The sequence below is a fragment of the Leptonychotes weddellii genome, chromosome 1 (genome assembly GCF_054177405.1).
Source record: "Leptonychotes weddellii isolate Sample4059 chromosome 1, ASM5417740v2, whole genome shotgun sequence".
Taxonomy (NCBI): domain Eukaryota; kingdom Metazoa; phylum Chordata; class Mammalia; order Carnivora; family Phocidae; genus Leptonychotes; species Leptonychotes weddellii.
This window is the reverse complement of record NC_138369.1, coordinates 142,719,784-142,745,316: the sequence shown is the minus strand read 5'-3', so window position 1 is coordinate 142,745,316 and position 25,533 is coordinate 142,719,784.

Below are 25,533 nucleotides of genomic sequence, written 5' to 3'. Positions count from 1 at the left end.
CAATCCTTGGTATAATTATGACTCCCACTGTACTGGACCCTGTCTGATGGCCGTGCACATACTGACTCCTATGCTTTTTCAGTACGGCTTTGTTTTTCTGCCTCCACTCTCTTTCTTGGAATTACTTCAGTCTTTCACTGTTGTGCCCAGTGCACCTGGTTTTCCCTGATTTTAAAAGCCTTTCCAGCAATTCCCCGCTGCCCTGGCATATAGCATTACCAACTCTGCCATTTCAGCTGGGTTAAAGCTTCCGAAACCCTATTAACCTTCTGAATCTGTCATTTAGCTCTCCAGATACCACTGTATTCAATTGCTCTTCACTTCATATTCTAAATCTCAAGAGAGCTACCGGGACAGTACTGCTCCCCAGCCATAGCTATGGTAATTTTTACAAATATATTATAGTGCATTTTGAATCCTGTCATTTATCTGCAGATGCTACCATGTCCAATAATTCTTCACTTTCAAATAACATGCCTCCTCTTGTCACTCTAGTGGTTGTGTGTTGATAAAATTGAGATATAACATGGTAATTTGGATGCTCAGTGTATTTATAAAAATTGCATGCCATCTGTACATCCCCCCTCAACATATTCCCGACCCTGAGTTTCTGAACTCATTGTAATGAAAAGTTCGTATAGAATTGCCTAATCTTGTGTAACATTCCACGTGGCCACGTGGTGAAATCTGCATACGCTATTCTACTCAGTTCCCTTGCGCTTTGCAGAGTGGTGCCCAATCTGTACCAGGCTGTGGCTTTCTCTGACCGCTTTTCCTCTTTCCGCGTATTCCTGACTCCCCCCGCCCATCTCCTTTTCCCGCTCTCTCTTTACACTGAGTGCAAAGCTGACATTCTTAAAGCAATTGTAATGTTGGGGCTGGGAGACTTGAAAATGGTGGACATCAGCATGTGGAAAGACAAGAACGTTTGGGCAGGAAGGAATTCATTGTCATCACCATGTATTATCTCACTTTTTAATCTTCAAACCAGTTCTTTATGAACAAGGAGGTTAAGCGCCCACTGTCAAAGCTTCAAAATGTGAGGACTGCCACTTTTCACAACCATCTATGCATCACTTGGAAACTATGGCTTTTCTAAGTTTTCTAAGAGCCCTGGGAAATCTTAGCCTCTTCCCTGGTTTATAACAACCAAATACATACACAGAAAAAGTGGTACATTGACCAAGTATAACTAGAGAATAGCCCGTTAGCACTCCAACTCTTTCCCTGTGACTGTGACTACGACCGCTGGAGTTTTCAGTGGTCAGCCTAAATGTCTTCGTCTTCTCCAGAGAACTAGCAACCTGTACAATTTCCCTCTTCACTGTATGTGCAAGTAAGCATTAAGTATGCCGCAGGTAAGACATGGTCTGGGACTTGGCATATTCTTTCTAGTTTTCCGATCCATGTTCTGTATCAAATCAAAGGCAATATTAAGAAAGAGCACAGGTTCTTAAAGCAAAGTATCTCAACCTTAGCATTATTGGTATTTTGGGCTTGAGAGTTCTTTGTTGTGATGGACTGACTACCCTGCTCATTGTAGGATGGTTAGCAGCACCCCTGACCTTTACCCACTAGATTCCAGTAGCACCCTCCTCCTCAGCATGACAACAAAAAATGTCACAGACATTGCCATGTGTCCCCTGGGGTATAAAATTGCCCCTAGTTGAGACCACTGCCTTAGAGAAAGTGAAATTTCAGTGATATAATTTCCATTATTACTTCTTTTAAAAAATGATTTATGTATTTTAATCTTTGATATTTTTTAAAAGATAATTGACACGACTTTAGGGAATTAGCAAGAGTTCACTCTTGGTCTAAAAGTTAACAGAACAAGGCAGTGATGAACTTCTCAAAGGAATAGAAATGCTAATACTAAAGAAGGTGCTCCATGCAAATGAGCTGCCATTTAAATTTATTACAGCTGAGGGCCTAGCCTAGGCCACAGGCGTTCAATGTTAATCTTCCATTCAGTAACATAGTATAAAACAGGATGTTCAGGCCATAAATTAGGCCAGGTGAAAGACAACATTAGCATTTCTCTAAAACAAAGCTCTTATCTTTTCAGACATCTAATTCTTGGGCGCCTGGGTGGCTCAGTTGGTTAAGCGACTGCCTTCGGCTCAGGTCATGATCCTGGAGTCCCTGGATCGAGTCCCGCATCGGGCTCCCTGCTCGGCGAGGAGCCTGCTTCTCCCTCTGACCCTCCCCCCTCTCATGTACTCTCATTCTCGCTCTCTCAAATAAATAAATAAATCTTTAAAAAAAAAAAACCAGATATCTAATTCTTAAAGCTTCTGTTTGGTACTCATCTGATAACATGCCTCACGCAGTGTCTGGTGAAAAAATGGTGGTTCAGAGGAAAAAATGGGAGTGTGTGGGTAGGTGGCTGTAAGGCATATTTCAAGCTTTCTGTGTTCCTAAAGTATGTTCTTTATAGTATTAGGGCTCAAAGTGTGGTGAGCAGACATGCAAGAAATGTAGAATCTCAGGCCTCACCCTTGACTTATTAGATCAGATGATGAATTTTAATACTATCCCCATAATTCTTTTACAAATTAAAGACTGCCCCCAAACATTAGTTCCTTAGATTACTAAAAGATAAGCTCTGGGAAAGGATTCTGTAAACAATAAGTTTGGGGAAGATTGGGTTTAGTATAGAGATATAGATTCTTATACAACAGCAACTTTCGAATATCCATGTTTAAATTATGACTTTCCAGGCGCCTGGGTGGCTCAGTTGGTTAAGTGTCTGCCTTCAGCTCAGGTCATGATCCTGGGGTCCTGGGATCGTGCCCCACATGTGGGGCTCAGTGGGGAATCTGCTTCTCCCTCTGCCCCTCCCCCTGGCTCGTGCTCTCTTTCTCTCTCTCAAAAATAAATAGATTAAATCTTTTTTTTTTTTTTTTAAAGATTTTATTTATTTATTTGAGAGAGAGAATGAGAGACAGAGAGCACGAGAGGGAAGAGGGCAGAGGGAGAAGCAGACCCCCTGCTGAGCAGGGAGCCCGATGTGGGACTCGATCCCGGGACTCCAGGATCATGACCTGAGCCGAAGGCAGTCGCTTAACCAACTGAGCCACCCAGGCGCCCCTAAATAGATTAAATCTTTAAAAAAAAAAATTAAAATATGACTTTGCAATTGGGAAGTGGTGAGAGATGTTAAGCAGTGTTTTCTAAGCTTGTTGGATAGTGGGACTTTTTTCTCATAGACATCACTTTGGAAAATGTTGCTGTAGTAACAGGGTACAGGCATTTACCTCATAATTAAATGGCAACAGCATCTTAAGTAAGTAAATTAATCAGCTAGCTAATCATGCTTAATGATTACTGATAATACGCTGAGGGGAAGGAAAAAACAAACTTTGCAGAGAAGAAAAAACTAATCACACTATCATCGTAAAACAAAAAACAATCAAACATAATCCCTTAGATTCTAACTACTTACATTTAAACACTATTAACAAAATAAAACAATTATAAGAAATAGTAGTTGGGGCACCTGGGTGACTCAGTTGGTTATGATCCCAGGGTTCTGGGATCGAGTCTCAAGTTGGGCTCCCTGTTGAGCAGGGAGCCTGCTTCTCCCAGTGCCCCTCCCCCTGCTCCTGCTCTCTTTCTCGCCTGCGCTCTCTCTTTCTCAAATAAATAAAATCTATTTAAAAAAAAGAAAGAAATAGTAGTTGGGCATTTGGGTGGTACAGTTGCTTACGCGTCTGAGTCTCGGTTTTGGCTCAGGTCGTGATCTCAGGGTTGTGAGATCAAGCCCCGCCTCCAGGTCTGCGCTCAGCATGAAGTCGGCTTGAGACTCTCTCTCTCTCTCTCTTCCCTCTGCGCCTCCTGCTTATGCTCTCTCTCTCAAATAAATAAATCTTAAAAAAAAAAAGAAAAGAAAAGAAATAGTAGTTGGTTCATAGCATTTAGCATATAATTTTTTTAGAATGAAATTTTCTGAATTCAGTTTCAAGATATTTTTGCATATAGTTCTTACTGTTTATGAAATTATGTGATTTAGAAAGACTTAGACAAAATAAACAACTTAAAATAACATTTTTAAATAAAAATCACTTTACCAAGGTATGAGTGACATACGAAAACTGTACATATTTGATATATACAAATTGATGAGTTTGGAGATAAGTATATACACCCTTGAAACCATTACCACAATCTATGCTATAAACATATCCAAAATCTCCAAAGTTTCCTCCTTCCTGCTCTCTTAAAAAATACATATCTTGGGGTGCCTGCCTCAGAAGAGCATGTGACTCTTGATCTTGGGGTCGTGAGCTTGAGCATCACATTGAGTGTAGAGATTACTTAAACAAATATTTAAAAAACATATGTTTATGTTTGAATAAAAGTATTACATGTTTAGGGCGCCTGGCTGGCTCAGATGGTGGAGTGTGCAACTCTTGATCTTGGGATCATAGGTTTGAGCCACATGTTAGGTGTAGAGATTACTTAAATAAATAAATCTTTGTTAAAAAAGTATTACATGTTTATCACAGGAAATGGGTAAAATACACAATAGCACAAAAAGGAAATTATATCATCTTACTATTCATAGACAAGCACAGATGCCATTTTAATTTATTCCTTTCTAGTCTTCTTTTCTGAATCTATGCATACAAAGTGTTGAAAAGTTTATATACTATCTTGTATTTTACTTTTTTATTTAACATTATACCATGAACATTTTTCTAAGATATTAAAAGTTGTTTGAAGACATATTTCAAAAATGAATAATATCCCATCAGATGCATTTGCCATAATTTACAAATCATCTTTTAGTGAGAAATATTTAGGCTACTGATACAATTTAATTATTATAAATAATGCTCAGAAAAAGTCCTAATTTGAATAGAATTCTAATTATTTTCTTCGAATAAATTCCTAGAAATGTGTTTCAAAGAGAATAAATGTTTTAAGGGACAATTAAAAAAATGAGAGATTTTAAAGATTTACTATAGTCTTTATTTTTATTTATACTTTCTCGGAAATATATCTTCAATTTTATTACTTAAGACAAAACTAGTATTTGACTTACAAATATTTATGTTCACAAGAAGTATACTTTTATAATGAGATTTTTTTGTATTAAATTCTTACTGTTCTCAAAGAACTCTACTGGTTTTATAGCAGGAGCACCTGACCTAGTGGTTGACTCTATCACAATGCTTGACTGATCAAGGACATTCTGTAACTCACTTTCAGTTGATAGATCCGTAATTATTCAAACAGAAGAGAAAATTAATGGTTCAGAATCTACCAAAAGCTCTTTTTCAATGACATCTTGAAAAGTTCCCCAGGAATCTCCTAATTTGTTATTATGCATATGGATCATCTCACAATGTGACTGACACAGGTTTTCTTACCATCATTCAACCACATCAACCATTTTTGTTTAACAAGAGATTTAGATGGAAAAAAATTCTATAATGTTCTGAATGAATAATGTTAATGGTGCGAGCATATGTGTATACATGAGAGTAGGTGCATTTATAAACATGAGTATCAGATATAAATAGTGAGATCTTTCATAATCGTTCATACTTTGTGAACTTGATTCTCTATATAAATGTTTCTAAGGAAGTTACATGCTTGGTTGTAGGGCTTTTGATTGCAAGGAAGAAATTGAATTTGCCCCTAACAGGCTATTTATTCACAATTGCAAGATATGAGAGTAGATGATTAGGGTCATGGTGTTTCTGGTTTATTCTCTTTCCTTGGGTATTATTTCTGAGAGCAGCTCAAGCTAGAACAGCAGGTGAACAGGTTTGTCAAAAATCATCTTTTGAGGCTATTTTGTTATAAGGCTTTAAGATGTGAAAAGTCCATGGAGTATCTCACACGGAATTTGGCACATAGTAGGTACATTTGATTTTGATTTGTCCTGCTCTGGCTTAAGTATATAAATAAAGGCCTAGGGTGTGGGTGAATTTTTTATGATTGGGACAGTAAACCAGTAGTAATTTAGAAGTGTAGCTAGGTGTAATTCTCTGAATTTTAGAAAGTATGGATTTGCAATTCCTGCCCTTGGCTTTGTTATGGTTTAATTAAATTCTTAACCTACCTAGTGGGAGTTTTTCTTTCTCTCTCTCTTTTTTTTGGTAGTTACAGTTCTTAAAGGATGTCAGCGGTTCTTCAGAAATGACTCAGAATATACTTTTAATCACAATAAATCTCAGACATACTGAACTTTAATCCAACCAAACTGACAAAAAAAAAAAATCTGAGGATGTTATAAATTATCTATGGTTTAATTTTTAAAACTGATGAAATAATTTTCATAGAGGATCTGGAATCAGTTTTTTCCACTCTCCTCATTTTTACTGCCCCCACACAAAAGCTTGCCTGAGAGATAGCTTCAGCACGGTCAGTCCCTATGTATATCACTCCTTTTGACATGCCCAAACCTACGTTTGTACATACATGTGGCAAAGATATTCCCCTTGATAAGGTAATAGGTTATTTATTTTTTATTTTTATTTATTTATTTTAAGATTTTATTTATTTATTTGAGGGGGGGCATGAGCTGGGGGAGGGGCAGAGGGAGAGGAAGAAGTAGGCTCTTTGCCCAGCAGGGAGCCCAGTTAGGATTCTCCATCCCAGGACTCTGTGATCCTGACCTGAGCAGAAGGCAGATGCTTAATCAACTGAGCCAGCCAGGCACCCCTGGTAATAGATTATGACAACCTTCAAAACCTTCCATTTTCTTAGAAGGTGATAGATTACTTAGTTAACCCAGCAATAGAAGAATTTCTAATAAAATGATTTAGAATGCCCAGAGTGGTTTATTTTTAGCATAAAGCTGTATGATTTGGGTTGTTAAAAACAAAACTTGGGAAGAGATTATTTTAAGTGTTTTTATTTGCTTTAACAGTCCTACTAACTGCACATTGAAGATATCTGTCTTTGGCTATATATATGTATTAACATATATAAACACTTGGTGTGATTTTTAGCCAGTGGATCACTAGTGTTTATATGACACCATTTTAACGAACTCTGCCTCTATTAATTAATGAATTAATTTCTAATTGGAGGTAATTGTACCTTTTTACTCATTATATCTTTTCTAAAAATGTATATGTTCTCCTCCTCCCATACCTATACCTCTTCTCCACTCCTCTCACAGATGACATTTATATCTGGGAATACTTTTGCCTTTGATGGTCATGGCATTCCCTTAGTACTGGCTGATTGTGCCAATTCCAATTTCTTGTGCCCCTTAATAATATTCATTCCATATATTAACTTTATCAGAGATTTTCCAAGACAATTATTGCAACTACCTGGAGTTGAGTAGGGTGGGTGTTTGTATCTTTTTCTATTTTAATTTTCTAGGAATGTTATTTCCCCTTGAGGGCTAGGACTTGATTTTGCTTATTTTGGGACTTTGGTTCTTGGCATGGAATCAGAGCTCAATAAATTTTGTACTCAATAAGTTTGTCATTTATGATATTCCTTAAACATGCAAGCACATTTCCAACTTAGGGTGTTTCAGCTTAAAATGGTTCTTCCTTATCTATTCCCATGACTCATTTCCTCATTTTACTCAGACTTCTGGTGAAATATTGCTACCCTGGAGGAGCCTATCCTAAACCACCAAATCTTTAAATCTTAAACAGCATGCATTTACACATGAACTCAAAATACTCTCATCACTCCTTTGCTTTTTATTTTTCTCCTAGGATTTGCCAATACCTTAAATATTATTTGTTTATTGTTTCTCTTTAGAATGTGAGCCACCCCAAAGTAAGGAGATGTGTTCATTGCCAGATGTGTTCACTGGCATATTGTAGTCATTTGATAAATATTAGTTCAATGAGTGAGTAAATTATTTGATTAATCCCCACCTCTGTCCCCAACCAAGACACACACACACTACACTATGGATTACATGAAAATTAGAGAAGAGTATCTTTCTTGTTTATCATGGTATCCAGGCAGTCAGTGTTAAAAATATTTGTTGAATGACTAAATGAATGACAGTTATATTGATTGGTCAGTTGCTTTGCAGACATGTTTCGTGCACTGTTTGGAACCAGACTATCAGGTAATTTCTTTTAATCATTACTATGCTAAAAGGAAACAGTTATCTTGCTTTGCATCCATTCTTGTTATTATATGTTGACATGAAATTTTTGAAGGTGGAAACTTCACAGAATATTCACACTTGACTCTCGGGGAGGGGGGAATTTAGTGATTTAACTCAACATTTTCTTTCTGTCCTTTGTTAGTCTCTGAAAATGATAATGGGACTTAACTTTGCAATTACAGCTTGTATAGAAGCTGTAACCCCTAACCCCCAACCTCCAAACCTTCCACCCCACCCTTCCTCCCTCTCCCAGTCCTGATTCAAATTTGGATTATTACAAAACCTGTTTGCTAGGGGAAAATGGCCCAGTTCTCTGCTCCTCAGATCCTTCTTCAGGGCATCTATTTCCAGGGTCAGCTGCTGGAGGTGAACATTTCTCTGTCATAATTTAAAGAACAAGAAGCCCTGAGGCACTCCAGGTGGCTATAGAGGCACATGAAAAGAGACAATATAGCAGAATAAAGAAGAGAAAGGCCCATGAAATTTTTACTTAGCGAGCTACCTTTCTAACTCCCAATTCTCGTGCTACAACTGTATTTGAAATCATTTTAGGGCTTTAGGTGACTACAAACTGAAATTGGGAGCTGTTCCAAACTGGATTTTTTTTTTTTAAACCGTATTCTTGAGTATTGTTGCTTGAATTTAACAGTTTTGGTTGGAAATACCATGTACATTGACATTTTAAAGATTTTATTTATTCATTTGAGACAGAGAGATAGAGAGAGAGAGAGAGAGCATGAGCAGGGGAGAGGCGGAGGGAGAGGGAGAAGCAGGCTCCCAGCCGAGCCAAGAGCCAGACGTGGGGCTCCATCCCAGGACCCCGGGATCATGACCTGGGTCGAAGGCAGACGCTCAACCATCTGAGCCACCCAGGTGCCCAGTACATTGACATTTTAGGAGCTGGTGTTTTTTATGATGGATAATCCAGAAATTTGATATTGGGACTAGCTAGCACAAAAGTGTGTGTGTGTTTTAATGGTGATTATTGTTAGTTTTAAGTATAATTCTTCTACATCGCACTCGGAGGTAGGGTAGGGCAGGAGAGAAGGAGGCCTTCAGGCTGTGAGGTCCCGGGTTCAGCCCGCCAGCGCGAGCCCACGTCTGTCACGTGACGGAGTTGGACTGGACACACGGGATTGGAGGGGGGCGGGTATGCTGGTCTCAGTCATTGCTCAGCACAGCGAAGATTCAGAGCGCATGTGCGGATGTCACTGGCACAGGCCAGCCCAGGAGCAGGCGCAGGCGCAGGCGCAGGCGCACCACGTTGTAGTGCGCGTCACGCCCCGTCTTGTACTTGAGGCTCCACGTTTCTGAGATTCTAAGTTTTTGGAGCGTCTCAGCAGCTCTTTCAGGTTCTCTCCATGGGCAAAATGTGGCGGCGCTGCAGCTTGTCTCTGTCCTGCGCGAGTGCGTGTCCTCGGGCAGTTGGGTGCTCACGTGTCCTACGTACATGAGAACTAGGGGTCCGGCTTCTCTGGAGACTTCAAGTGACTTTTGACAGAGGACCCTTGGCGGAGTTTATACATATATAAATTTCTCCTCAGCATATCTCTGCTGAAGGAGGCTCTGTGGAGACCATTTACTAGATGGGAATGAGTGTATAACCAGCACATCCAGCTGGCTTGAAATTGTAATTTCAGTGAATTGATTATAATTCTGGAAAAATGAACAATATATGCCTGTAATTATCAGTCAAATTAGACACAGCGACCTAACCGTATTTGCAAATTTAAAATTGATGTTCTAATCTATGAAATTTATGCAAGTTTAAGGACTAAAATAATATGAGCCTCATAAAAAGTTATATTTAATCCAGAATAGAGCTAATTTATTTAAAATTAATGTGAAGATTCTTATTATGTTTGTCATAAAAAAACTAGTTTGCTAATGACAATTTTAAGGCTAGACGTTTGTAATGAAGATGTAGCTTTTATAGTAATAGATTAATACTTAAACACCTTTTCCCACTTAGAGTATGAATATAAATACCATCAGACATAGATCCAGAATGCATTCATATTGATGTTTTTGCTTATGAAGGAAAACGTATCTATGTGTTACTGAAAATTATATTAAATTCTCTTGAGAATATATATATATATATATTAAAGATTTTATTTATTTATTCGATAGAGCACAAGTAGGCAGAGTGGCAGGCAGAGGGAGAGGGAGAAGCAGGCTCTCCGCTGAGCAGGGATTTATATATATTTTTAAGGTAATAAATTCGTCTTTGATTTTTCTTAGGGAAAGCCATTTTTTGAATGCCTATAATAGAATGGCTTGGCTTCTGATAACCAGGTGTGCAAGATATGCTCTTCAGGACACAGTTCAGGTATGTAAGGTGTGTGTGTGTGTGTATGTACATTTATAATTCTTTTTTTGTTTTTCTTATTTTAATTCTTAATTCTGTCTATAATTTTTATAATTCTAACTATAATTCTGATTTATTTTATATCTTGATATCTGTCTTCAGTCAGTCTGCCATTTGGCAGGGTGGAAGAAATGTAATCCCAGTCATTTTAAGAGTCGCTTCTATTTCTTTTCATCAGGATGTACTCTTTGTGTCATTTGTCCTCACAAAGATATATCTCAGTGTCCATCTTCCTATCTAATCTTTAATCTTCACAGGTCTTCTCTTAACACATCTCTTTCCTATCTTGGTGACCCCTTCAGTCTTCTGTCTGGTACTATGGAATCCCATGCTATGTTGGGGCACTGAAGTTGCCATAGTGCTGAGACCCATCTGACTAGATTCTTTGTGCATCCTTTTCTCTCTGGGATCTTGGGATCTCTGGGATACAGAGATTTGTGTAGAAAGAGGACACAGCCTAGAAATCAGGCCTCTGTGACACCCTTCCTCACCCCATCAGCCTTCCTCTCTGATTCTTATACCCTCATCACGTCCCCTTCAGCTTTCTTTTCTTTCTTTAATGGAGGAATCTTTTCTAACAGCTAGAAGTAGAATTCTCTGTCTGTTATTATTTCTCTGATTTCATCAGTTCCCCTGAGGACCTAAGGCTTTTGGAAAGGAAAGCAGGAGATAGACTTTTTAAAATTTTTCTTAGCCCTGCCATATCCTCACACAACACAGTAGTTCTACTTAGTTATTGTGGAGGGAGATGGGACCAGGGCTGTGGGTGGGGGCAAAACAAAACAGAAGAAAAACACGACTTAATATTTCAAATATATTACTCTATTCAAAGGTACTAATGATATAAAGGTCCTGGATTTGAGACTGGCTTGACTTAGTGTCCCACAGTCTATAGAATCTAGCCTTATGGAAGTCAACTACACCATTAGTGAGTATATCACAGACAAAGATCAGTAAGACTAGCAGTAATCAGGGAAGAAACTGTGGACATGACAGCATAAGTCAACAAAAATTTCAGAGAAATAACTGTGTTAAGTTCCTTGCCAAACTGTCCTACTAACCTTGGCTTTCGTTATTCTGGGCCTCTCACTTGGCCCTATATATATATATATTTTTTAAGTAGGTGCCACGCCCAATATGGGGCTTGAACTCACAACCCTGAGATCAAGACCTGAGCTGAGATCAAGAGTCAGATGCTTAATTGACTGAGCCACCCAGGTGCCCCATCCCTATATTTTTGTAAAAATTATAAAAGTAAATTTTTGTTAACCACAGTCATGTATGACGTTTTCCTTTATCACAGGTAGCATTAGAGTGGCAGCAGGCGTTGTTGGGGTCCATCTAAGGGGAAGGTGAGTTGGGGATACAGTTGACATTTGTGGAATAGAGAAGCAAGGCCAGATGATGTATAACAATTTGAGTGTGTCCCACAGTGCCTGGCACAGGAATTATGAAGGTAGTGGGGAAGAAACACTGGTTGAAGTATGAAGCACCAGAAGCTGATCTCTGGAAAGCTATTTTAATCACCAGATGTATAAATTTATAATTGGAGAATTTGATTCTGATTGATTCCTAATTGAAACAGAAATGCTGTCCAGCAGGAATATACTTGATTATACATCACATAACAATTATATAATGAAAATGTTGTCTTTTTTTAAAAAAGCTTTTATTTATTTGAGAGAGGGAGAGAGAGAGAGAGAGAACATGAGTGGGGGGAGGGGCAGGCTGAGAGGGGAGCCCAATGTAGGGCTTGATCCTAGGACCCTGAGATCATGACCTGAGCTAAAGTCCCTGGCCCAACTGACTGAGCCATCCAGACACCCCCAAAATTCTGTTTTTTTGTGTGATGAGAGTTATGTAAAATAAAATTATATTTCCTGTGTCTTTAAAAACTTAAAATGTACTACAAAAATTTATATGACATTATCAATATATGAAATTGTAAAACTGAAAGAAATGTTTCTAAATTACCAATAATAATGAAAAAAAAAAACCCCACAAATTTTGATCAACTATTCCAGAGGAAAACCTGAATTAGCATCTTTTTATATAGAAAATATTACCAAATAATACAAAATAATTTTTATAGTCATTAAAGTTGCAGTAAAAAAATGTAGTAAAAAATGAATTATAGAATGTGTCAGGAAGGTAATTACTAAAAAGATTATGGCATTTTCCTGAATTTTGTGGTGTTTTTCATTGTCAGTTTTGTAAGATTTATTTTCCTATTCTAAATAAGTATTAGCATGTATATCTAATTTTGTATTTATTGCCTTTGTGTGTTTTACTTTTTTCTTTTAATGAAGGCCATGAAAAATTTCAGGCTCAAAGTTATTGAATCTGCCCAGATTTATATTTTTCTATATTAAACTGTTCACATGTTTATTTTCTGTCACCTCCCACATAACACATGCTCTATGTGTGCATAAATTTTGTTTTGTCCTTGACTGCATCTTCAGCCCATGGAACCATGATAGCACACAGAAGATACTTGATAAATATTTATTGAATGATTGGATGAATTATCTTGTTAACCTCAAAGGATGGGTTATTGCTTTTTCTTCAGTTATTTTGATAATTCTTATCGATGGCTTATACTGTGAATTTGAAATAGCCTGCTTCCATTAAACATAATAAATTAAACATAATAAGAGCATTTTTGGGATGTTTTCAGAAATAACCATTTAATGTGTTTTTCTTAACAAAAAAAAGTGAGAAGAAAACAGTGCTGCCATTAACTCAGCTCTTGCTTCCCATCAGATCATTTTATTCAGACAAAACAGTGTACTTATCAAATCTGTTTAGTGTTCAGATCAATAATAACTAAATTGGGTGGAAATTAACCAAGGTCACCAATTATTTCTTCAGGTATTTATTGTGTGCCTGTTTTGTGTCTAGCACAGAGTTCTGCATTTGGGGAGATAGGAAATAATTTTGTTTACATAAGGCTTAATCTTTACTTTTAAGAGTAGCAATAGAGTCATCTATGTCCTATGTACCACATGCTGTGTGTGATGGCTTTTTGATGTAAACTTGGCTTGACATCTGTAGTCCCCAGAATTCTCTATTGAGTATGTGTCTCCTTAGGGCAGGTTACAAAGGATATTCTCTCCTGAGAGTAGGAAAGCAGTAGTCATTTTGGAACATACACATAACTTCTTCCAGTCAATAAAACACTGATCTAGAAGCTGCTGTGAAGGGATTTTGCAGATGTGATTAAGGTCTCTAATCAGTAGATTATAAGAAGAAGGAAAAATACCCTGGGTGGGCCTAATTTAATCAGTGGCAGAGCCTTTAAAAGAGGATTTAGGATTTCCCTGGAATTAGGACTTCATACAGCTTCTGGCTCTGTAATTGCTCTTCTTTCTTTCCAGATCTTCCTTCCTGACCACCACCTGTGAACAGAAAGCTTCTCTTTGTACCTGTGAATTCTAGCCTGCTTGTCATCTTCCTTCCTTACTGCCTTTCCTATGGACTTTGTGCTTGCTTAGCCAGCCCCCACAGTTGTACTAGCCAATCCCTCATAATAAATATATATACCACTGGTTCTACTTCTCTGGCTGAATCCTGACAAATACACAGTAAATATTTCTTGACAAAACACAGTCACATTCTCAGAGGCTCACAATCTTGTAGGAGAACTGGTCTGTGAAGATGAAAGTGTAGACATTAGGTCAGGATCATCTTTAGTTTTAAGGTAAAATGTGTGATGTAGAAAATAAGCACTATAAGACGGCAAGATAATGAGAGGTCAGTGTGGCCATGGATTAGAAAACTTTCACCAATAAAATGGAATTTAAATGTGTTCCTGAAGGATGGATAAGATTTAAAAGGTCAGAAAAAAAGAGAAAGCCATTCTGTTTAGTGAAAAGCATTAGCAGAATTATTGAAATTAAATCAGTAGATTGAGTCCAGAGTATAGTAAACTGATTTCACTTTGGACCAACATCCCACTTAAACTTTCATGTTAGTTTTCATTCTACAAGCAGCTAAAAAGACTAATAATGTCTTTAAATTATTGTAAACTATTACCAAGAAAATGTCAAGTATTCATCCTTGACAAACTTTAAATAGCAATGTTAATTTTTATTGCAATTTTTCAGAGTAAGGTCAAAAATCCTGGGTAATGTGGCATCTTTTGATAAAGGAAAAAAAAAAAAAGACTCAGGAGGAAAGCAACAAAAACAAAGATTTCCCTTCCTGCTCCTGCAAAATGTCTTAGCTTGTGGGCAGCCCTTCAAAACTCACTGGGGCATGAATTTTTTGAAGAATGAGCCAGCACACATTTATTGCAAGGGTCAGAAGAGTCAAAGATGGCAGATGTGTGTGTATGTGGGAGGGGTGGTGGTAGTGAAGGAGCAGCTCATAATATTTGGGGGAAGGTAACTGCAGAAGACAAAAGTATTCTGGAAAAGACTGGAGTTTTTGGGTTTGCTTTGTTTACTGAGGATACATTTGGAGAATCACTTAGGTCATATGTTCTTGTTCTAAATACATTTTTCATTCTTGTTTGTGAGCAGTAAACAATTCTGATACATGTATTCTTTGGGGGGAAATGGAAAAAAGGGCCCCCAAATTTCCAATAATTTCATAATTCTAGATGCAAGCACCATGCTGGCAGTTAAGAGTAGAAATAATAACTAGTATGTGTATAGCATTTTGTAGCTTACAAAGCGCTGGCATATGTGCCACAAAATTTTCTTCTAGGGTCAGTAGAACCTCTTGGCAGGTCACAATAACCCTGTGATACCAGGTTTAGACTGTATTTTACACATACAGAGTTTAAAGCTTTTATCATCTCTCTCTAATTAGAACACCTTATTCCTGGAATGGTTTACCAGCTGTTAAAGCCATGAAATACTTCTGTGCCAATTCATAGTTTCATCCCCCAACCTACTAAATATCCCCAACCTCCCATAGCCCCAAATTATCTACCTGGAGCCCTCGACTACATCATCCATCAATGGAACTGTTAATATCTAGCCTAGCAGGGAATTTCCAGAATCTAGCTCTAAACTCTCCTGGTTTCTCCTCTGATTGGCTGGTACCCAGGTCATGCTGATTGTTAAATATCTTAAATCACATTTCCTAGTTACTAGTTTTACGTTTATTATCCATCTTTCAAAACTGTTGAAATCTGTCATCTCTGATGTCTTTCTAGTTCTTTTGTTTTGGGGTTTATGCCTTAAAAATCCCAATACTGTGATTTCAGGAGCATGCCAGGAAGGAGAAGAAATAAATGCATTAGTCAGTATGCTTTATTTAACCATAAGTTTGATTAATAATATTAAAGAATGCTGAGAACATCTGCTGGAATAGGGTTTACATAAAAGCACACTGTGGAACCGTGTTAATAAGTGCTACATGAAAAGAAAATGGATTCTTTGATCCAATAAGTGTAGAAATGTTGGATTAAAAAAAGTCAAACATGCTCCCCCCTCAACTTTTTAGTACTTTTTCTATGCTATTGTTCATTGTTAATTCCCAAGTTAAGTTTAAAATATGCTGTGTTTCTCATGCTTTTTTTCCCTTCAGAATCCTCCTCTCTTTTAAATGGAATACAGATGTCTTTTTAAGGTAATAACACCTTATCATGAGCATTATTTTAGAAAGTGATGAATAATTTGAGGGAACTCGCACGGTATCATCTGCAGCTCATTGGGTATCTGGTGACACTTTAGACACTTAGGTCTTAAGCTTCATCTGTGGAGCACCTGGGTGGTTCAGTCGCTTAAGCTTCTGCCTTCAGCTCAGTTCATGATCCCAGGGTCCTGGGATCGAGTCCCACATCAGGTCCCCTGTTCAGCGGGGAGGCTGCTTCTCCCTCTCCCTTTGCCTGTTGCTCCCCCTGCTTATGCTCTCTCTCTCTCTGTCAAATAAATAAATAAAATCTTTAAAAAGAAAAATAAAGCTCATCTGGATTTCAGCAGGGAGGCTGGGAACTATATTTCCCAGAATCCCCTTCCCTGTGTAGTCCCAAATTTGAGCTTGCCCATGAAAAGAACATGGAAGAGAAGAGGAAATCAGTATTCCCTGGGCATAGTGCAACCAAATGTGCAGTCAGAGGTGAGCCCTTGAGAACTACCAGCTAAGTGGATTCAGTCTGAGTCAGTTCATAGAACCTGCTCAGAGGTACTGGGGAATTACAGCATCTTCCAGGGAAGACCTTTAATCAACAACTTTAGTACTTTAGAGGACTTCTCTAACCTTCAAAGGCAGCTCCCTTAACTTGTGGTAAAAGCTTCCCTGACCTCTCTTCTAAGAAAAGTATAAGCCCCTAATTCTTTTTTTTTTTTTTAATTTAAGTATAGTTGACACAGTGTTACATTACTTTCAGGTGTACAACATAGTGATTTGACAACTTTATACGTAGCTACCATCTGTCACCATACAACGCTATTACAATACCATTGCCTATATTCCCTGTGTTGTGCCTTTCATCCCTGTGGTTTATTCATTCCATAGCTGGAAGCCTATACCTCCCACTCCCCTTCGCCCATTTCACCCATCTCCCTGACTGCCCTCCCCTCTGGCAGCCACCAGTTTGTTCTTTGTATTTATGGGTCTGTTTCTGTGTTTTGTTTGTTTGTTTGTTCATTTGTTATTTTATATTCCATATTGTAACTGAAATTATATAGTATTTGTCTTTCTCTGACTTATTTCACTTAGCATAATACCCTCAAGGTCCATCTATGTTTTTACAAACAGCAAGATTTCATCTTTTTTTATGGCTCAGTAATATTCCATTGTATGTATACACACCACATTTTCTTTAGCCATTCATCTATTCATCTATTTGGTTGCTTCTATATCTTGGTTATTGTAAACAATGCTGCAGTGAACATAAAGGTGCATATATCTTTTTGAATTAGGGTTTTCATTTTCTTTGGGTAAATACCCAGTAGTGGAATTACTGGATTGTATGGTATTTTTGTTTTTAATTTTTTGAAGAACCTCCATACTGTTTCTCATGGTGGTTGCACCATTTTACATTACCACCAACATTACACGAGAGTTCCCCTTTGCCCACAATCTCGCCAAAACTTTATTTCTTGTCTTTTTGATTCTAGCCATTCTGACCTGTGTAAGGTGATATCTCATTGTGCTTTTGATTTGCATTTCCCTGATGATGAGTGATGTTGAGCATCTTTTCATGGGTCTGTATGTTTTCTTTGGAAAAATGTCTATTCAGGTCCTCTAAGCCCCTAATTCTTTTGAAACCCTTCAGATGCATGATTCATTGGTTGGCTTCTGTTTCCCTGATGCATCACAACTGATTCAATACTGATAAAGAGTAAGTGTCAGTGAGTCAATCAGAAATATCTATGTAGCTGCATATTCAAATGTTAGAATAATCACATAGGATTTCATGAAATTTACTCAATTTCAGTAAGCCAGTGTTTAGAGGATTTTTCTATACCTTTTCCAATTTGGGGCTGAGCAGTGTAACCAGAAATAACGATATTGTTCTTATAGGCAAGTCTTTACCCAAAGGCTATCAATACTACTTATCACTAAGATCTTGGCCCCAGTATATGTTAATTGAACTATGAAAGAATTAACTATGAATGAATAGTCAATTGGACTATTCTATGAAAAGAATAATTATCTAATAGAAGGTGCTATAGATGACATATCAAGTTCAGATAAATTAATATTGAATTGATGAGCTTTCTTATTGGAAAAAGATCCCTTCTTAAAAATTAGTAGCGTCTGAGGACAAAACTGAGATTAAAGAGCATAAACAAAATAAATATAACTAAAAACATACAGAACAACATTAAAAAAACCAACAACTTCTTCACTACATCAGGGTATATAAACAAGCCTCCTGATGTTGCTGTCCTTATCCACTTTATCTATTCAATCACCTTCAACCCAGTGCACGTTTGCCTTTGAACATTGTGTATTACAATCACCTTATTCTTCAATAGTTTTGATTCCAGAAACCAGTGTATTGTGATTCAGTATATTGTGATTTCCTACAGGGCTAGGACCAGGTCCCTTTTGTTTTCTTTGTATAGAAACTTGAACAACACTCATTTTAGTGCTAGAAAGCTTTCTTTGTGTTGATTTTGAGGGTTAGATGTTGACTTGTCTTTTCTGTTGTAAACATATCTTGTTTCTACTCTATTTGTGTTATGGAAGGTCAAGTATGCACAATTGAGGATCAGTTAAATCTAAGTTACGTATCCTCTCACTCAGTCCAAAGAAGAATGGAAAGAATAATAGAGCTGGACATTTAAGCACTGATGACCCTATTCATCCATTTGAGAGAGAGTGAGACAGAGCACAAACAGCAGGAGGGGCAGAGGAACAGGGAGAGGGAGAAGCAGTCTCCCCACTAAGCAGAGAGCCAGATAACGTGGGGCTTGATCCCAGCACCCTGGGATCACAACCCGAACCGAAAGCAAATGCTTAACCAACTGAGCCACCCAGGAGCCCCTAGGCACTGATCTTTTTAAAATTTTATTTATTTTTTAAAGATTTTATTTGTCAGAGAGAGAGAGAGCGCGAACATGAGCACAAAAGCAAGGGGAGCAGCAGGCAGAGGGAGAAGCAGGCTCCCTGCTGAGCAAGGAGCTCAATGTGGGACTAGATCCCAGGACCCTGGGATCATGACCTTAGCTGAAAGCAGACACTTAACCATCTGAGCCACCCAGGCATCCCTAGACACTGATCTATTAGTTCTTTCTTGAATCTGTAAACTATCATAAGGAATCACACAGATCATTTACATGGTAGTCAGAGAGAATGTATTGAGCATTTCTGATGCTCAATACATGCAATATGCAATCATGACAACATTGTCATGATTGCATATTATTTTCATTGTCAATTATTTTCATAGTCATAATAATCACTGTTAATGTTTTGGCCCTTATGCAAAATAAAATATATGAAATATTCAATTCTTTCCCTAAAAGAGAGTCAAAATTTTATTGTTCTGAATGAAATTTTAATGCACATCAGGTCATCATGAAATCTTGGACTGGTGTGTTTTAATCTAGCATAGGGCAGAACAGGCTCAATATAGCACATCACATCATCTTCACAAAAATATATCTATTCTTATTTTCAAGGATGGTCTGGAAGATTCTACAGTCTCAAGAGGTGGGTGACATATAGTAGCTGAAATGCTACCAGCCTGAATACAAAAGAGATCTTTGCAAGGCCAGAATTTAGTTGTTTGTTTAATTTTCCAAGCACAAAAACCATTTAGTTCTGAAAAGCAGCCAGGGAGAAATTTGTTTAAAATGCAGTCTAGAAAGAGAATGCAATTTTCCCAAGTTTTCGGTTGCATAGGGAGATTGTTAACAGGACCTGCAGACTCCTAAAGCTCTAATAATCAGCATTTTTTAGTAAAGCCCGGGTTTGGCAAACCTCGTAAGTGGTGTCTGACTCAGAGTTGGGGGCCTGACAGTGAATGATTTCTTGGTCTTTTTGTTCTTCTAGTCATTACCAAACACCCTAATGAACAAAACACAACAAAACTTGTGTGTTTCTTTTGTTGACCTATGGAATAGTTTTGAGCAGATTGAAGAAAAGGGAGACACTTATAAAACAGTTTTATAAAAAGGGATATTTTTAGAAGCATAATATTTCAGTGGTTTCAAATCATTAATTTTGGGGTTGGTTTGGATGGCGAAATGAGCAAAAATAAATTTTAAAAGTGGAGTTTAAATAGACTTCCATTTATAAAAATTGAATTTTTTTCTCTTTTTAAAATAACTCATTTGTTGTATAAGGTGACACAATCCTATGCTGTTACTAGTGCATAAATGTTATATATCTTATTTCTGGTTTGTTTGCAATACATGTTGCTAATTACATAGCAAAAGAGTCTTAGAACATAGACAGGTCTGGGAAAATTACTGAAACTGAATCAACAATTCAGAATTCATGTACTATTAAGAATATATCATCCCAAAAATATAAAGGTCAGTGCATATTCAGGATGAATGGATTTAGTAGAGTGTCAGCAGGGTGGCATATTCAGATATATGGCCCTGGCAGTTCCCTATGCTACTCCATGGCAAGTCAGGTCGGTCATTGTGCTCATGGTCAAATGATTCAGAGCAGATTTAAAACCAAACTTTATTATTGATTTTTAGTATACATATAATAAAGTGGATAAAGCACAGTTATCTTAAGTAGCAACTCAAGGAACTTTTTACACACTTATCCAAGTAATTACCCCTAAGGTCATGATATACTGTATGTACATCAGTCCAAGACTTCCCTCATGCCATTTCTCAGTCAAAACTCAGCCTCCTCCTCATAACCACTACTCTGCTTTCTGTTATTGTCAATTAGTATTGCTTGTTCATTCCTTTGTCCTTTTTTTTAACTGCTATGTCATTTTCCCTTGTATTAACCGTCATAGTTTATGTATCCATTCTTCTACTGATGGATATTTTGTTTGTTTCCAGTTAGAGGATGTTATGAAAAAAGCTGCTGTGGACATTCTTGAACACATCATTTGGTGGAATCAGAGCAGATTTTACATCTCAGTATGCTTACTTAGGTAAGATGTTTATAATTATTCCTCTTTAATAAGTAAACCCAGGGTGCCCAGTCAATCGTGACTGGGCTTCCTCCAGAGCAAGGTGCTTCTGGCCCTGCAGCTGTGCTTTAGTTTATCAAGGATGTCAGTGCTACCGTTCCAGAGAGAACAATTCACACTGTAGTCTGGGCTCTAGGGGCATCCGGAGTAGTGCGATGAACCAGCCTGATAGATTACTGTCGGCCGCATGGATAGAAGACTGACAGCTCTCTAGGTCTAGGTTCATTGTTACCCTGAGCTACTTGGTTAATCTATGCTATACACAATGGTTACTTATGAATATAGGATAATAATAATCTACGAAGATTTAAAATGTGCCTTGTATATTTTGCTACACAGTGGTTAAATTTTGGCATTATGCTATTTTTTATCACCCTGTTTTTGAAAATTGGCATTTCAAATAGAAACTGTAAGTAACATTCATGACTATTTTCAAGAGTCTTTTCACCAGGTGTTTTCTGAGGACTAGATCCTTTATGTATTTAGATAATCAAGTGTCAAAAAAACATCCCTTAAGGCTACAAAGCATGTTGAAAATAGACTCACCTGCTCATCAATTGCAAAGACATGTTAAGTCTTCTATATAATTTGTTGCTCTTGCTCACCTACAGGGCTTTATATACAGATGAGAAGCCATCTATTCATTATGTCCATAATGTTTTTTAAAACAATATTTTAAGAGCTGGGACATGTTCCCTGGGAAATGGTTAAAAACCAAGTGCCTTATAGAGAGATAAGGTAAATTCTGTGTCAGCATGGTAAATGGTGATAATGACTCATATTTTCTCATAACTAGATCAGGAATAGAAGAGACCAGTAAGCCCAACATCAGAATGTCTTCTTTGGGACAGGCCATGGTGGAATGAAATTCTATTTCTTCTATAGACATTCATACGTAGTTAATCTTCATTTTTTAAATAAATTCAGTGGTCTTTGCATTTAGTTCATCAAGATTATCTCATTATAACTGATAAAAATATATTTAAAATAGCTTACACATAATAGTATCAGTAATAATAAGTTATATTAAAAAAATTTTTTTAGACCTTGCCTCCATAGGTCTTCTATCCCACCATCTTTGGGGCTTGAAAGGGGGCCTGAAGCACTCACCCTTTTTTACCTTCCAACATTATAGCTTCAACACTTGAGTCCAGTAGGATTAATTTCATTTGCTGTCTGTCCTTGTTTATTTTGCTTCTCCTGAGAAGCCCCAGCCTCCCAGGTCAGCCCTCATCTTCCACCCTATAATGCCTGTAGGTTCTGCATACCTACTATTTATTTATTTATTTATTTATTTCAACTAAAACAACAAAACAAAAACAGCTCACTCCATTTCTCCCACCCCTCACCTCTGGTAACCACTAACCTGTTCTCTGTGCCTATGAGCTTAAATTATTGACCTATAATGCCATCCAGGAGTGCATTTAGGCATGACATGGAGCTCAAATGATGTCAGCAGTATCATTTTCACTCCATCACTTGGAAGTGCTGGACAGATGATGTCCACAAGTCCAGTAATCTCACCCATTTGCTTAGCAGCTGTCCCAGGTTGCATTCTCCATAAGCAGATACTGAGATGGAGTTTGTGGTACAAGCTGTTTGTTAGGGATCAGCATCTGTGAAAGGAAAAGTGGGGGGGAAGACTGGGTAGAGGGAGAAGTCAAACTGAAATTCAGTTCTGATGAATCTCAACCAACCTGATGAGGAAATTTGGAATGAGTATTGCCTTTCAGAGTTGTCTCACATCAGGCCCAAATGGCCAGGCCTTTGTACCCGCATCTTACCGGTCACTGGATACATGCTGCCCTAGGAAGTGTGTGACCTCTGGCAAGGTGGAGCTCTGCAGCTGGAGTGCTGCATCAGACCCTGAGGGAGTTCACCGCTGGAGGCTGTCTATTGAGTGCACTTTGTGCAGTTAGTTGGGCAGAATGTTTTGCCCTCGTAGGGGATCCTCTTGTCTCCCACAGTTTGCCTATTGTGCTGCTCAGCTCTACTTAAGACTGCATTTGGGAGAGCATTTAGTGGGAAGAACTACATGCGCTGCCACTGAAGTTGGTCTTGGGGTCATAATGATACTTCTCTCTCCCTCCTCTAGTATCCACCCTAGATTCTTCTTAATCTTAGCTACCATCTGTGTTTGCCTTAGTGGCCTTCTTACAGTCATGACTTGGACCTCAATCCAAGGGGTCTGGGTCCTGAGTTGCCATGCTGTTCTTAGTCAAACTGTGATTATGCCTGTCAAAGCCTCAACCAAACCTGTTGAGAACTAGCAAACATAGCTTGTCAGTTTTCTGCTTCTAGCCAAAATGAATGAGCCTTTATATCCCACTTTGTTCAGTCACTTGGGATGCAGGCTGCCTGGGAAGTGCATAACCTCATGTGGAGGTAGTTTAAAAACTTAGGTAAAACCTGAAAAAACTGATAACTGAAGGCCATTCGCTGACCATAATCTTAGCCCTGATGCATCCTTATAGCAGGGTCTGAGTAGTACATCTTCAGGGCTGCCATAGCAAATCCAATAGCAAGAGGCAGTCTTTTCCTAAAGGTGTGGCAATCAGGACAATCTAGCATGGGGGAGGGAGTATTGGCTCTGACTCGCCCACTTGTTAAACTTGCCAATCTCTTACCAATCACTGTGGTCAGGAGTAGTCTTCCCTCATTGACCAGGCCCAGGTACTATGACCACCACTGTCGTCAGAAGAGGAGTGGTTATCCCATCCAGCTGGACGGGATGGGAAACTTATCTTTAGTTATCAGACTAAAGGGGAGGGAATGGTGGGCAGCCAATGCAATGGATGTCCACTACTTATAGGAATCAGAATTTTAGGGGCAGCTGTGAAATGTCTATAAATGGAACTGGTATTAAAGTCAAAGGCCCTAAGAGGTCCTGAGATCAACATTTTTATTTTTTATTTTTTTTAATTTTTTTTTTTTTTTTTTTTTGAGATCAACATTTTTAGTTCTTACAGTATAGACCTGCAGATAAGAACAAAAGGAAGAAAAGCACATTAAAAGAACAAACAGGTGTAAAGGCAGTAGCCGCAGTAGTGAAAACTGCACACAAACCCCATCAACCTCATCTGGAGATGTACTCTGTGTGCTGATGAAAAATAGAACAGAAGGGCACAGCAATAAAGTCTTTTGCTTAGTGGGAAATCTCCCAGAATTGCATTTTGATGTGCATTTTTCTTATGTAGAATCATTATCAGAATTCCATGTAGGAAAATAGAAGCCTTTCCACTGCTCAAGGGTGAGTGGGAAGGAGAGGGAGAAATATTCTGGCTTGTTCTTCTGCTAGCTTCCCAGCTATTCCAGTGCTTTTGAATAGTGTTGCTGAGCCACAGGCCAGCTGATTGTAATCAGTCCTCTATCCATATGTAGCAGAGGCTGGAAAAAACAACGCATGGATGGGAAGGCAAGGTCCAGGAATAGAACTTGCAGCCAGAATGAAGATGCTATCAGCCTTAGACTAACTGCCTTAAATTAAAGGTGAAGCAAATGGAAGGTAGTTCAGAGACTGACATAGATATTTCTCCTTTCTTAAGTAATCCTCATCCCTCAAAGTCCCCAAGACCAGTAAATTGGTCCTAATAGTTATTTCTCCAGGTCTCTTATCTGTGACACAGGAAGGCTGTTTTCACTTTTCACATGAGTTACAATCTGGGAAACCAGTTATGCATTAGTGATCTTGACTTCTTCTTTATCTCATAGGGGTTGGGGAAAGCAAGCATTGAAGCAGTTTGGAAGTACAGTAAAGTACAAGAAAAATTTACAGCTTGAGGTATTGTTACCTTCTCTAATACTGTGGTTTATTGAAGAACAGCTGCTGTTTGTCTGGAAATGAATGCTGCAGCTTAAAATTAATTGTTTCTTAGAAACTGTATGTATTTTAGTCTGCAAAATTGTAGCACATCCAAGACCAGATAAAGATAAAGCTCATTATAGCTGAATTCTGTAAGAGGAACAGGGGGCCATTCTTTCCCAATCTGAACACCGGACCCTATGGGCCATTTAGGATCAAATGGGTCTTTGTATATAACAATAGCCAGAGAGGTTCTTTGGCTCAGGACATTATGAAGAAATTAAAGGGATTTGCTGAGATAGCTTAAAGTCATGCTCTATAATGGAAATTACATGTTCTCTCTCTATATTTACATGTAATTGGTGTTAATCCCAGTTTCCAGTTTCTGCTTTCTAACTAACTATTACTGCCTCCAAATCATGTGAGCTAGGTCTATTTGGACCTTCTTTAGAGTATTTAGCATTATTCTGCTTGATTATGGAGTTTCTATTTCTTTTTTTTTTTAAAGATTTTATTTATTTATTTGAGACAGAGAGAATGAGAGACAGAGAGCATGAGAGGGAGGAGGGTCAGAGGGAGAAGCAGACTCCCTGCCGAGCAGGGAGCCCGATGCGGGACTCGATCCCGGGACTCCAGGATCATGACCTGAGCCGAAGGCAGTCGCTTAACCAACTGAGCCACCCAGG